The sequence below is a fragment of the Saccostrea cucullata genome, unplaced genomic scaffold (assembly GCF_032062105.1).
Source record: "Saccostrea cucullata isolate Sc308-1 unplaced genomic scaffold, CSIRO_AGI_Scuc_v1 ctg351, whole genome shotgun sequence".
Lineage (NCBI taxonomy): Eukaryota > Metazoa > Mollusca > Bivalvia > Ostreida > Ostreidae > Saccostrea > Saccostrea cuccullata.
The window spans coordinates 15,231-29,283 of NW_026923765.1; the positions used below are offsets into that span (position 1 = coordinate 15,231).

The 14,053-nt window shown below is 31.3% G+C and overlaps 1 protein-coding gene across 1 annotated transcript in view; it reads left to right on the forward strand.

Annotated features, from left to right (window-relative positions):
• Nucleotides 1–14,053, forward strand: part of LOC134264868 (uncharacterized) — a 53,055-nt gene that overhangs the window by 14,741 nt on the left and 24,261 nt on the right. The window lies entirely within an intron of this gene.

The window sequence follows — 14,053 nt, forward strand, 5'->3', positions numbered from 1 at the left end:
AATCTTGACATAAAGAGACAAGTTGGACACATTGGAAATCAATTTCTCAATAGTGTTGAAGTTGGAGCACAAGAAGCAGCATATCTGGTTTTGCAAATGCCACTTACAAAAGCATCAAGAGATGTTATGTTTATAAACACCTCTCCAGTGGATGATCGTGTAATACTTGTCAAACCTGATTCAGAACTTGAAAAGTTGAATGCCAAATCCACAGACATAAAATGCAGTAACATAGTCAAAAGATAAGCAAAACGTCCAAAACAACTTGAAAACTGGTGATTAGCTGACCATGTCTCACAGATAGATGTAGTTTTCCCAAAAGAAAATATAACTGAGTTGTCTGAAATGGAAACAAATGATGATGAGACACACCAGTCAGAAAATGAAAACAGTGAATCTGACATTGAAAGTGAATTAAAAGATAACAGCACATTAGTTGTGTTGAAAAATGGAATCAAAATAAAACGCAGAAAAACACCAAGAGTTTTAAGATATGTGCGCTATAGTTTAAAGAGAGACCCAGTAAATTACTACGGAGAAAAAACTAATGCTGTTCACTCCATGGCGAAATGAAAGTTCTAATCTTCTGTGTGGACAGCAGAGCTTTGAGCAGTCCTTTAACGAGAAGAAATATTTCTTAGCTCAGAAAATCAAACAGTAGGAACACAATGTTGATGCGCTTGATCAGGCAGAACAGATGGCGCAAGATGATTTGACAGAAGCATATGATGAATTAGCTCCTGGTGCTCAACAAACTGAGGCAGAAGATGAATATGAAGGAAATGTTGACTCTGAAAGATTTGTTCACCTTAACCCTGAAAGGCCAATTGAACAGAGAGAGTATGATATAGGAAATGTTGTTGGAATTCCATCAACAAGACAACTGAGTGAGCAGAGTTCTGTTAGATTACCTGATGATGAGTATTTAAATCTTGTAGCCAGTCTTAATTGGAAGCAACGTGAATTCTTCAATCATGTTATGCAATGGATCAAATGTAAACAGTAACCTATTCATGCATATCTTTCAGGAGATGCAGGCGTTGGGAAGTCAGTGTTAATCAGAGCACTTTATCAAGCTTTACATCGGTATTTATGTGCTAAGGAGGGAAAAAATCCAGATGATATACGAATTCTTCTTTGTGCATACACTGGTAAAGCTGCATTTAACATTGGTGTACAAACAATTGCTTCTGCATTTCATCAGAAAATTAACCAAAGGCAGCAAAACATGTATTGTGATAAACTGAATACATTTAGAACTAAATACAGAAATTTGTCAGTTGTCATCATAGATGAAATTTCAATGGTTGGCAATGCAAAGTTGGAATTTATCAACGATAGACTTACTGGTTTGAAGAAGCCCTTTAGAGACATTAGTATTATTGCTGTTGCATGGAGATTTCTTTCAACTTAAACCAATCATGCATGGATGGATTTTTCAGGATTTAAAACAAAACGCCCAAGCACTTGCATGTAATCTTTGGAAAGAAAACTTCAACTTATTTGAGTTAGATGAAGTAATGCGACAAAAGGATGATTTAGAATTTGCACAGCTTTTGAACCGTCTTCGTCACAATGAGATGACGTCTGAGGACTTGGACATAATTCACAAGTGCATTATTGCTGAAAATAGTCCTAAATATCCACAAAATGCTCCCCATCTGTTCACAATGAATGTGAAAGTAGATGACTATAACAATAAACTTATAGAGCAAGTTCCTGGTGTCAAAGTCGTTGTAAAAGCTGTTGACAGTGTCCTCCAAGACCACAGTAAGTCTGTGCAAGACCGACTACTCAGATCATTGCAAAATCAAGACGATGTAAGCAAAACTGCAAATCTCATGACAAGACTAACTCTAGCCATTGGAATGATTTATGACATTACAGTTAATATTGATGTTACTGATGGCTTGACAAATGGTTCATCATGTACAGATTACCTGGTGTATCAAGGCCAAGTATAGTGTGGGTGAAGTTTTTGGATTCTGCAGTGGGGAGAATTGCTCGACAGAAATACAGACACATTTTCCATGATGATGTTATGGATGATTGGACACCAAAATTTGACTGTCAGCGATTTTTTGTTTTCAATTCATTTATATATCAAAGAATACAGTTTCCTTTAAGACCAGCTGCTGGTAAGACAATCCATAAGGCCCAGGGCTGCACTGTTGATGACTTTGTAGTAGATTTGTTTCAGTCAAAGATAAGGAAAACACCCCACATTCATTATGTAGCTCTTAGTAGAGTTAAATCTGTTGAAAAGTTGCATATTCTGAATATCAATAAGCAAGCATTAACTGTGGATGAAAAAGTTGTAGAAAAAATGGAAAGAATGAGGAAGGAAGCACCCCTAAAACTGTGTTATCTTCCATTGTACAAAAGAGAGCAGAACAAACTAAGAATTATGTTTAATAATGCAAGATCTCTTCACAAACATTTTAATGAAATTAGATATGAACCCAATGCTGTAGCATCAGATGTTATTGGTTTTTGAAGCAAGATTAACAATCAATGATGAACGGAATTTTATGATGGAAGGTTACTTGACTTTATTTAATCATGAAAAAAGAAATGACAGCAATCGTCCTCATCATGGAACAGCTTTATACGTTAAACAGGACTATTTGATGAAATGTATCTCAAAATTCAGCAACACTTTCATTGAGTTCATCATAGCTTTTATAAATTTCAGACACTTTGGAGAAGTGCAGGTAGTTGTTTTCTACAAGTTTCCAGCATGTTCTCTTAAAGAATTTGAACGTGAAATTATGTTGCACTTAAAACCTTTCGTAGACACAAAGAAAAAATTATAATTCTTGGAAATTTAAATTTCGATTTGTTTACAGGTCATAAAGAATTTCTGAACTTTATAAAGTTGAATTTAAAATGCACACAATTGGTAAAAAAAGGCAACTCATGATTTAGGCTCACAACTTGATTTGATTCTCACAAACTTCCCTCATTGTGAATCTGATGTGATTGAGGCATATTGGTCAGACCATAAAATGGTGTACTGTATATGTAGATTATAAATCTGATATTATAAAGGGACACATGAGTATTTATTTGGGGGAGATACGTCATCTTGTCCCCTCTCCCACCTACCAATGTGCCAGTGTCAATTAGTGACATTTGGTACAAAGGTTACTGAATACAGGGTTGTATTAGCCCTGATTTATTTTCACCCTTTCACACAATTTGCAACATTTTTAAATCGCCCTTTCACAGTTTTGTTGAAGAAATCAAACTGTGTTCTGTTAATTTGCCCCGTTTTAAATTTGTATACCTCTAAGATGTATGACAGTCTCAGGGGCAAAAATAAAACGGGGGCGAATATTACCCTGTATACAGTATCTATTATTATTAAGGCACCAATTACTTCATGTAAATTTTTGTTTGTTTTGAGTCATATTTATACTTTAAACTATTTTTATATGCATGCATGGAATAGTCTGAAAAATTTGCAAACAACTAAGTAATGATCACAAAACAATTGGACTTTAAAAGTTTTGTGAAACAGGAACCTTCATTATGACTTTTTTTTTATTGTGGATTAATTTTCAATAGACAATCAATAAATGTTAAAAAAATGATTGAATGTTGCATGTTAAGGATAATTCATGAACCGGCATCAATCACAATCATTCATGTCAAAAAAATTTTGATCATTGTATTATGTGTAAATATTCATAAATTAAGCATATACTGTATTGATGCTTGTGAGTTAGCTTTATCCTTACTGTTTAGATTCTTTTCTTTAATGATGCATGAATATCATGAACTTGGTATGTTGAATATACATGAAATATTTTAAGATAAAATGAATTGTTAATGCAGACAAGTATACAAAGTTTATATAAAGACATGAATGAGTTCTGTTTAATAATGATAAGAGTTGCACTACATGTACTAGAAATATACACTTGCATTAAGTAAATGGTGTCTTTGATATATGGTCAAAGCTGTATTTTATAGTTTTTTAAAGTGTGTTCACTGAATATTATCTGTTCGTGAAAAAAAATGCTGCATAGAAATATTGTTAGTTTATTAATGTTACTGTGTTTGTGTCATTTAGTCCCTTTACAGAACAATACTGGAGTACATGAGAGTATAAACCTTTACAGTGTATATGAAATAATATGTTTCCAGACAAAATGCAATAACAATATCACTGTCAATATTCTTATCATACATTTAATTCAAGTCTTTATGTAATAACATTATTATCAACATCATGCAGTATTGTAGATATTACAATTGCTGAGGCTTTAAACAGGCTGGGTGGTCAACAAATTAACCAATAGATGTACCTAAAATGAAACACTTACAAGTGATCACACACTATATTTAAAGCTATTACCTATGATTTTATACAGAGCTCCCAGAATTTATGATCATGACCATCCAGCGTATTTATTGATTTTTGTGAAGAATTACTTGTTAATTCTTGTAGCTGAATTAGAATTTGATACATGAGTTCTGAAGCACAGCTTGATTAGTGATTTATTACATGTATCTACATCATTTTATTTTGAAATTATGTTCATTGTATGTATGAAACTTTATGTTGAAATATTTTGACTTGATTATTTACCTTTTTTGATTTGTTGTGTTAAAATGTGTAAGTTTATTGCATTTTTGTATTTCAAAGCATTAAGAAATTGCTGTAAACATTTACTTTTACTTAAGCTTTAGTAATCTGTGTAGAATAGGAAAGCAACCTGCATAATCAGACAGTAACTGACAACTCATTCTTAGTTACTGGTATATTGGTAATTTCAGTTAACTCTAATGTTAATTGATATTTAATATGTGACTACAGTGCAGGGAAATAATTTTGTTACAGCATCAATGCTGATTTTGGTGCTTCCTATGCTTGCTGATTTTGATGCTTCCTTTGCTTGCTGATTTTGATGCTAGTTATCCTTATCCTGATCCTGGTTTGATCCTTATCCTGATGCTGGTTTGAAACTAGGTCAATGCTAGTAATGCTACCGGAAGTAGGATTATCCTACCGGAAGTGGATAATTCAAAAAACAGCATCGCTATTTTAAGCCATTAAAAATAATTTTTGGGGTAATTTTTATTTGTAATTTGTATTAAATGACTTTCCTTTATCTGTTTTCACTTTTTACCAAAATTTTTTGCGATTTTTAACGAATTTCGTTTTGTCATATTGCAATCGTAAACAAAAAAATGGCGACACAGTGGAAGTTGGAAGTAAATCTTCATCTTGCGAAGTCATCGTAACATAGTTATTTGATATTGATTGCAGCTAAAATGCGACGATTTATCCTTTTTGTGATGCGATTTCAGTAGGTGGAATAGCCCTAGTCAGGCTAGTGTGTGCAACGTGTAAGCATGGAAACGTGATGGACAATGAACATGATGAAGTTTATCCGTTTATGTCAAATCCACATGAAAATTTTTTGCGTGTCCTGTGAATATTTTAGCGAAAATATTATGCTTTAAATGGAGAAGTCAGGGAACCAACAGATCATCAGTACAGTCACTACAACCACTTAGAGGGTATGTAAACAATGTTGTTGTTTTTTTTTAAATCAGATTATATAAAAATCATGAAAATGTTAAAGATTATGTGAAACAGAGTGTTACAAAAAATCGAAAACTCAAAATTCTGAGCAATTAAGGCATTTAAACATGTTAAACCCATGTGGTTTTAAAGGTCAATTTTTACAACTGAATAAAAAATAAATGAACTTTTTTTTAATTTAGAATCTGCAGATGCAGTATTCTGTTGTTAATCCACAAGGTATCAAGTCAAATTATACATAACCCATTGTTGCAACCACGGCCAAAATGTACAACCTAGCTTCTCCCATTCTGACCGTGGTCAAATGAGAAAGAATATTTTGTAGCTCGATCATTAATATTTTGTAGCTCATTAAATATTGACCAATGCAAATAAAGCAAAGTCAGATGTTTTACTTTGATCATGATACCCAGTCGCAGTCTTAGAATGAATGTAAATTGTTCATTTCAATTGGGATGGAGAAACCCATGTTCACTTTCAATGTCATAATATGACGTCACAATAAAGATTGAGGCATCAAGATAAAGATTAGGAAATTTTTTTATCAAGCAGGCACGAGAAGGAGAGCTTCATGCTTACAACGATGTAGTAATGTACATATATAAGCTGAGCGACTGATAACCAAGTCCAGTCAAACGTAGTACATGTATTTCATTTACTTTTGAACCAATCTAGAAGTCAACTCTTAAACAATAGTATGCATGGTTACGGATTTTATCTTTGCAGTCTTAGTTAGGCTGTTCCCTATCAAGTACTGTCCTGTCTGGTTTACGAGTAGAATCTAGATTGTATGTAAGGCTTTAAACAGATATATTATTTTTTCAGAAGGCAGATATGTATCTATCCTGATATTTGAGCTACAATTCAATGTCAATATGTATCAAATATTTGTCTATGAATTGGTCATGTTGAACAGGAAGTCTTTTTTTGTATTGAACAAGATGTGTTTGTGAAACACTAAGCGGTCGGCGGTAACAAAGTTAAAAAAAACTTTGTTTTAGCGTATAGGTCACAATCTAGGTCATAAGGTCATTGACCTCAATGTCATTTGAAAGAACTTTATTAGTGGAATATGCAAACCGAATATGAAGTCTCCATCTCCTATGATTATGGTAAAAGTTTGAAAGAACTATTTTAAGCATGTAGGTCACAGTCAAGGTCACAAGGTCATTGAAGTTGGTGTCTTTTGAAAGAACTTTTTAAGTTGTGTATGCATGCCAAATATCAAGTCTCTACCTCTCAAAGTTAAAATGTTATGGGGAATGTTCAAATTGGCAAAAGACAGACAGACAGATAAACAGACAGGACATAAACAATAAACGCCTCAGATCTATCGATCCAGGGGCATAAAAATTTTAAGAACAAACCATTTCGTCACAATTTTTTATGAATAATTTTCATTTGATATAAAAGAATATTAAAGCTGTATACATGGTATATCTGCTGTAAAACAAAATTATTTTATATAAGTGGTGAGAATTATTACTGGTATGTAATTTTATATAAAAATTTTGATTTTAAAATATGTTTATCATATATAATTAACACAAAATATAAGTATAAACAAAAAAAATGCCTTATTCTTTTTGCGATATTTAAATATTTTTACATACATATTGATATGCATACTTAATCCTCACACAGAATCTTTATTATCGATGAATCATTTCAGCCTCAATGGCTCCTTTTAAATTTTACTGGAGTTAAAAGAGAAAATATGAGTGTTTGAAACTGTGAACATTACTTTGATTATAAACATGATAAATAGCCAAATTATGTTCAATTTGTAAAGTTCCTTATTGTCATTGTGCCCCTATTTCATAGCATAATTTATAGGTACTTATTAAAAGTTTTAGTAGTCAGTGACAATTTATATTCTTTTACCCGGGAAAAAAAAAATAATTGCTCTATATGTGTAAAATTAAATAATTTCCTCCTCAAGTTTGTATTTTGTATATTTGTGTGATGTACACATTACTCACTGTATAAAGTTCACTACTGTAGTTAAAACTGTATTTATAGCATTGTTTTTTTTTAATATTTGGCATTTTTTTAAATTAACCTAATTAATGTTTCATATTTTTCAGGCCCATGACAGAATAAAGAAAGCAGAAATTCCTCCAGGATTAAATTATGCTGGTCTTCTCTTTGGAGCTAAATCCAGCTGATGGAATTCATCTGTTAAAATAGTGAAAATTTAAGCCTGGAACTTCTGTTAATCAGACAGTGGCATTAAAACTGTTGTGATGATGTGCGCCAAATCCATTGATGACATACATATCATATACATTTTAAAGTTATCTCCCACTTAGATCTAAAATGAAATGGACAGAATTTAAAGTTTAAAATGGATTTCAAGTGATTTGTGTATTGTACATAATTAGATGAGATGTATGTAAATAGAAATGCATCCTGCTCTTTTGTACAATCTTACAACTGTTCATGATGATTGTCCATGTATAAATTGATTTTCTAAAATAAATGAAAACATATATTTTACAGTAGTGTGATGTTTGTTTTAAGTATAATGTACTAATAGAGAGATACATGTTTATATTATGATATTCTGTCCAAGTTGTATTTCTAGTATAAATTTTTAAAAAAAAAAGTACTGCCCCTCATATTTTATTTTTGAGGACACCAACATTCCATGTAAATAGGCAATATTTCTGTTACATGTAGTGTTCTTATTGAAGCTGAATGAAGCATATATAATTCTTAATTGCATTTTCATGAATACTCTAAAAATAATTTTTTTTAGATCACTTGCTAATTACTAAAAATACAAGTTGGACAGAATATCATATAAACATGTATCTCTCTATTAGTACATTAGAAAAAGAATATTAAACACTTATTGATGACTGGTAAAATTTTCACTAATGTGCCAAGATTAATGAATTGTAATGACAAAAATAGTAATACCGGTGTGTCCCGATTCATTTAATTCTTAATATTTTGAATTTAAATAAAAACATTTCTTTATTTGGATTTAATTCATTTAAAACTTTAGTTGGAAAATTCCATATTTATCAATCTGCAATAAGAGACTGAATGTGGGGGTAACACATTGTTATGTTGGGTATTTTAGACTGAAGTAAATCATTTAAATACACAGAAAAATAAGCTTGTAGCATTTTAAATGCCAGGGAAACACACTTTTTGACATTTTAAAATTATGTTCACTATCCATAGGATTTTAAAACCAGTACAGGGAATGAAAATGACTTCACCATCAGCATGAATTCATTATAGCGTGTTCGTTATAACCATGTTTTACTGTGTAGATATTTCTTCCCTTATATCATAATACTAGACAGTGTAATACATTTTCCTAATTGTTTAAGCCAGTAGTTTAAATCATCCAATATTTATATATGCTCTAGTGTACCATAGATTAATTGTTTGCTGCTAGCCAGATATCTTTTCATCTTGATGATATACATGTGACATTAAAACTGTTAATTAAGTTACCGTACAAAACAAATTTTGCAATTTTAAAAATGAAAACTTTACATGCATAACATGAAATTTACAGTAACATTTTCCATCAGTTTTTCTGTTCTGTCTTAATTAACCGCCTTGGTAAAATGTTCATTTTCTGAAAATTTAGCAAAATCTTTTATCATCTTTACCAAATTTTTCTTCCACCACTCCTTAGAAGCTAATAGTGCTGTATTAAGGCACAATCTATTTGAAGTAGGGGACAAAATAAAGATTATTTTATGTTTGTTGTAGAACAACACAGTACACATGTAAAATTTTAACTTCATGGAAACAATAAAAACAAAATTTCCAGTGTCTAAAAATTACAATTTATTTATAGTCAGTGCCAAGTTAACCAATGAAATAATATAAATGAAATTACAAAGTGTCTCGTAACATCTTTTAGAATTTAATGAAATAGTGTAATCATGGAATTATTAGATTAATAGTTTTACAATTCATGTCCCATATTCACTCCTTTTCACTTGTATTATATTATGTCAACAAAGTCAAATAAATAAATAGAATCATGGTGTTCGCATGAACAAATGAAGTTTTTTTTTTCTTTATCACCAGTAGTTTCTTTCAACAAATTCACTTTCTAGAATTTTTTTTATTGTAAGTTATAAATCCACCATTACATCATACTGTTCATGTCCTCTACTGTCCCTGCCCTCTACTATTAGGAATGAAGAACACTTGTCTTTTTTAAAAAGCAGAATTTTGTTTGAATCATCAGTCTCCGACATCACTGCATGTAGATTGTCCGGTCCTTTGAATGAAACCATATAAACCGAATTCCAGTGTCGCAGTTCATGTAGGTGTTGGTACGAAAAAAAATCTCTCACTTTTCAAAGGCTTTAGTGCTGAGTACAGGTTAAAATATGCAGCCCTTCACCGGAACATGTTGGCGTCTTCATATGAATGAATTAGATCTAGATTCTTATGTGCGGTGATGAAGCAACAAACTGTGGACTGTTCATAGCACTCCATTTCTATAAAAGTACAAAGAAGACAAGATTTATTCATTGATGATTGATCACTTTCTTCTTCTTCCTGTTCAGTGCTGGCCTCGATATCGAGTGTAATAGCACGTCGAACACAGCTAAAAGCCTCTTATTTACAATTAAAAGTCGGTTAAAAACAATGTTCTGCATTAACATTATTTTTTTTTAATCTCCCACAATTTGATTTGGGAAAAACACAAATAATTATTTATATATATATAATTATATAGACTTCCTATTGATTAAAGCTTGTGTATTTAATTGAATTGAGATCTTATTTGCAAGGGTATAAATGGATTCAGGTACATTTAAAAAACAAATTCTACATACAGGACATACTAGCTGCAGATCTGTAGCTCTCCGGAAAAAAATTATTGATAGACTGGAGAGCTACATTGCCACCCATTGAAAAAACTGTATATTTATTGCATACAAAAAAGTGCGCTTGGTTCTCAATTTATTTCTCCATGTTTTTAAAACTGTAATCTCAAAATATTACTAACCATGTGTTCCTAACATATTCTTTCGCTGTTTCCACAACCAAACATTCCTCATAATTGTTGTTAATAGTCCTCCTGACCCTAATATTGTAGTCATCGAACATTTCGCTTATTTATACTGCCATTTTGGTTTCAAAGATAATTCGGTCCAATATGCTTCGTTCAGATGTCAACTACGAGAGTACTTGATTGAGGATGAAGGAATTTTTTTTAAATCTTTCCTTTTTTGCAATTGAGGCAAGAATTTGGAAGTATTAATCAAGAACCGAGCGCACTTTTTTGTGCGCAATAAAAATACAGTTTTTTTTCAATGGGTGACACTGTAGCTCTCCAGTCTATCAATATATTTTTTTTGGAGAGCTACAGATCTGCAGTTAAGGACATACAAACTACTTTGTATACACAATTTTCCACTATGAAAAGCTATTCATCAAACAAGGAAAAGAATATGTAGTGAAAAAGTTTTAAAATAAATGTATGTATATTTTCAAGCACAGATCCTCTCTCCTATATACAATTTATCATAATGATAATTATTATTTTAGCTATTTCAAAATGATTCTTTGTACATACACAAATTCATTTTTCTGCACAAGTTTTTATAAAGTTTAAAAACTTTCGCATTAAAAAAATGTTTACGCCAGATTCATTCACATAAAATCAACTATTGCATTGGATTAATTATTAGGTTTTGTTCATTACACCTCAGTCTATGATTAATTAATTGCAGATAATCTCATCAAAGGCACTGCGACTTTTAATTCTGACTTCCGTAAATTTAGAGGAAATTCGGATTGAAAAACTTCGTAGCATGTGTATGCCCATAAAACCCAATGGAATTTTGTAGTAATTAGTCATACTCACAATATCATACTTTTATTATATTGTATAACTGATTTTTCATGCGCAAGCGTGACTACTTACCCCTTTATCACCGATCTCAATATCACCAATCCGTGGCGTGGCCTCACCAGTAGACTACATAGCGTTTGATGATCAGCTGATTCAGATTTGAAAATATCACGGGGTTATTGCTATTGAATTAATTTAATAATAATCTTAGGATTATATTGGCCAATTTGTCAGCAAGAAATACATTCTTTGTATTTATTTCCGACTGAAATAGGAATGTCTATTTGCGGTTTCGTTTTGTGAAAATCAAATCTGTAGTTTTAGTAAACCAGGATAATCCTGATTTTAAGTAGGTCAATGCTGGTTTTAAAATAGGTCAATGCTAGTTCTATCCTTTGCTTGCTGATGCTGATCCAAGTAATGCTGTTTTTTTAAATGCTGATGCTGATGCTAGCTCTATCCTGATCCTACTTATGCTGATCCTGATGCTGGTTTATGTAACAAAATTAGTTCCCTGCACTGTACCATTATATTATAAGCTAATGAGAATCGAATATATATGAAACACTTATATCCAGGTAAGTATGAAAAAAGGGGGTCAATGGACAGCACGTAAAGGGCTGTAAACTTTAACCCACCTCTTTATTTCATTACAATTTCTCCTATAAAAGAGAGGAAAAAAGGTGGATCACTATAATTTCTCATGACTGGTCTTTAAAATCAAAATTATTGAGTGCAAAAAGATCTTAATCATTCCATTTTGGAATATTGCCATCAAGTTTAGGTAATCTGATTCCTGCAGGTACTCCAATTAAATGTTACTTATTTAAAATTCTTTAAAAATAATAGCTGATATTGAAGTCTGAGTCTGTTGACCATCATATATATTCATTCACTTTCAGTTGCAATCTTTCCAATTTTCGCTTTCGTTATGCATAGGAAAGATTTACTATTAAGTTAACTTGAATAATACAGTGTATTTCGTATCTATCAAATGATTACTTTGATGTATTGAAATTTCCTCTAAACAAACGTTTGAAATGTTTACATTGAGCATCTACATGCATGCATTGTTATTGCCAGGACGTTTTGCATTTCTGTCACAAAATTGTTGCAATATTGCATATTTGATATTGTGTGCATATTTGTCTGTTGAAGTCATCTAAAATTTATATAGTTGATTGTTATTAACGCTTCATATTTTTTATTATACTACCTACTAATTGTCTGATAAATTTTCATCAAGTATGTTTAATTTTGTAAAGAAATAACAGTAAAATCTTATATACATTTTCTGATTTATCACAACTAACATAGCTAATTTTACATCTCCCCCCACCCCAAAAAAGGAGAGAAATGTTAACAGTACAAATGCTATATTTTGCACAAATACTGAGCTTGAACTCTTTATGACTAAATTGATAATGAGGTAGGCATTATGCACTGGTTGAAAAAGAAAGCCATTCTAAGTAATTTCTTCTCAGATAGAGTCCAATTACAGTAAATGCATAAAAAGAGGAAGTTCATACTCCTAACATCTACATGCATAATTCTTGCAAGTAAAGGTTTTTAACTCAGGTGAGCGATGTGGCCTCTGGGCCTCTTGTTTTTTCCATCTGAGCTATAAAGGTTAATTGGCATAGTTTGACCTTGATCTCACTCTTTTAAAATTCTTGTTTAGCTTAGTTTTAAATAACCAATAAATGGTGAGATATTATTTTTATCAAACCTTATTTGTTTATATATATGTATAAACCACAAAATATTTTCAACTTTCCTTTGACCTAGACCTCATTTTTAATTACATATTTAGCTCATATTTACATAAATCAATAAACACAATATTTATCAAACTAAATATGCTGCTCGAAAGAACTATGTTCAACTGCATCAAAATTTTTAACTTAAACTTTCCTGTGACCTTGAACTTAATTTTTTTTAAAATTTGAGTATTGCTTAGTTTTATAGAAACCACGTAAGATTTTTTAATTTAATCTTTCGCATCTTTACATGTACATTTATCATTTTCATTGATTGTTTTTACGTAAATTGTAATTTTAAAGACGCTACAATGTAGTTAACAAAATCTCATCAAACTGTTTATGGTTATTCCAGCTTTTCTAAATTCCGTGTTGCTTTATGGAGCACTCCTGTCGCAAGGGCATATTTCTACCTTATTTTTATTTCTCTAAAAATTGAAGTTCCTTTCAACAATCTGTGCGACCAAAGACATATATTCTCACATCTTTTAGTTTTTTTTTTTTAATTTGATATATTTTCTGAGATTTTTCTTAAACATGAGTACCATTGTAGTGTTTATGTGATAATGATCTAATTTTATCAACTTAATACTAAATGCACATGTTACGTTAATCAGCCATACTACATTCAACAAGGTCCAGTCAATGACAAGGGAGATAAATCAACTAAGCAACAAATAAGACTTATCTTTCTTAGATCATAAAATCATACAATACAATGCCTGTCACCAAGTTATTTTCTTTGATTAAGTTAAGAAAAAGATAGATGTATACCAATATCGATCAAAATCTCCCAATTATTCAAATTTAGCATGTAAAGAAAGAATAGTTATTTCTCCCAAAACTTGGTCAAGATGTAAGGAAAAAGGGGGAGGGGTAAGTTAATTATTT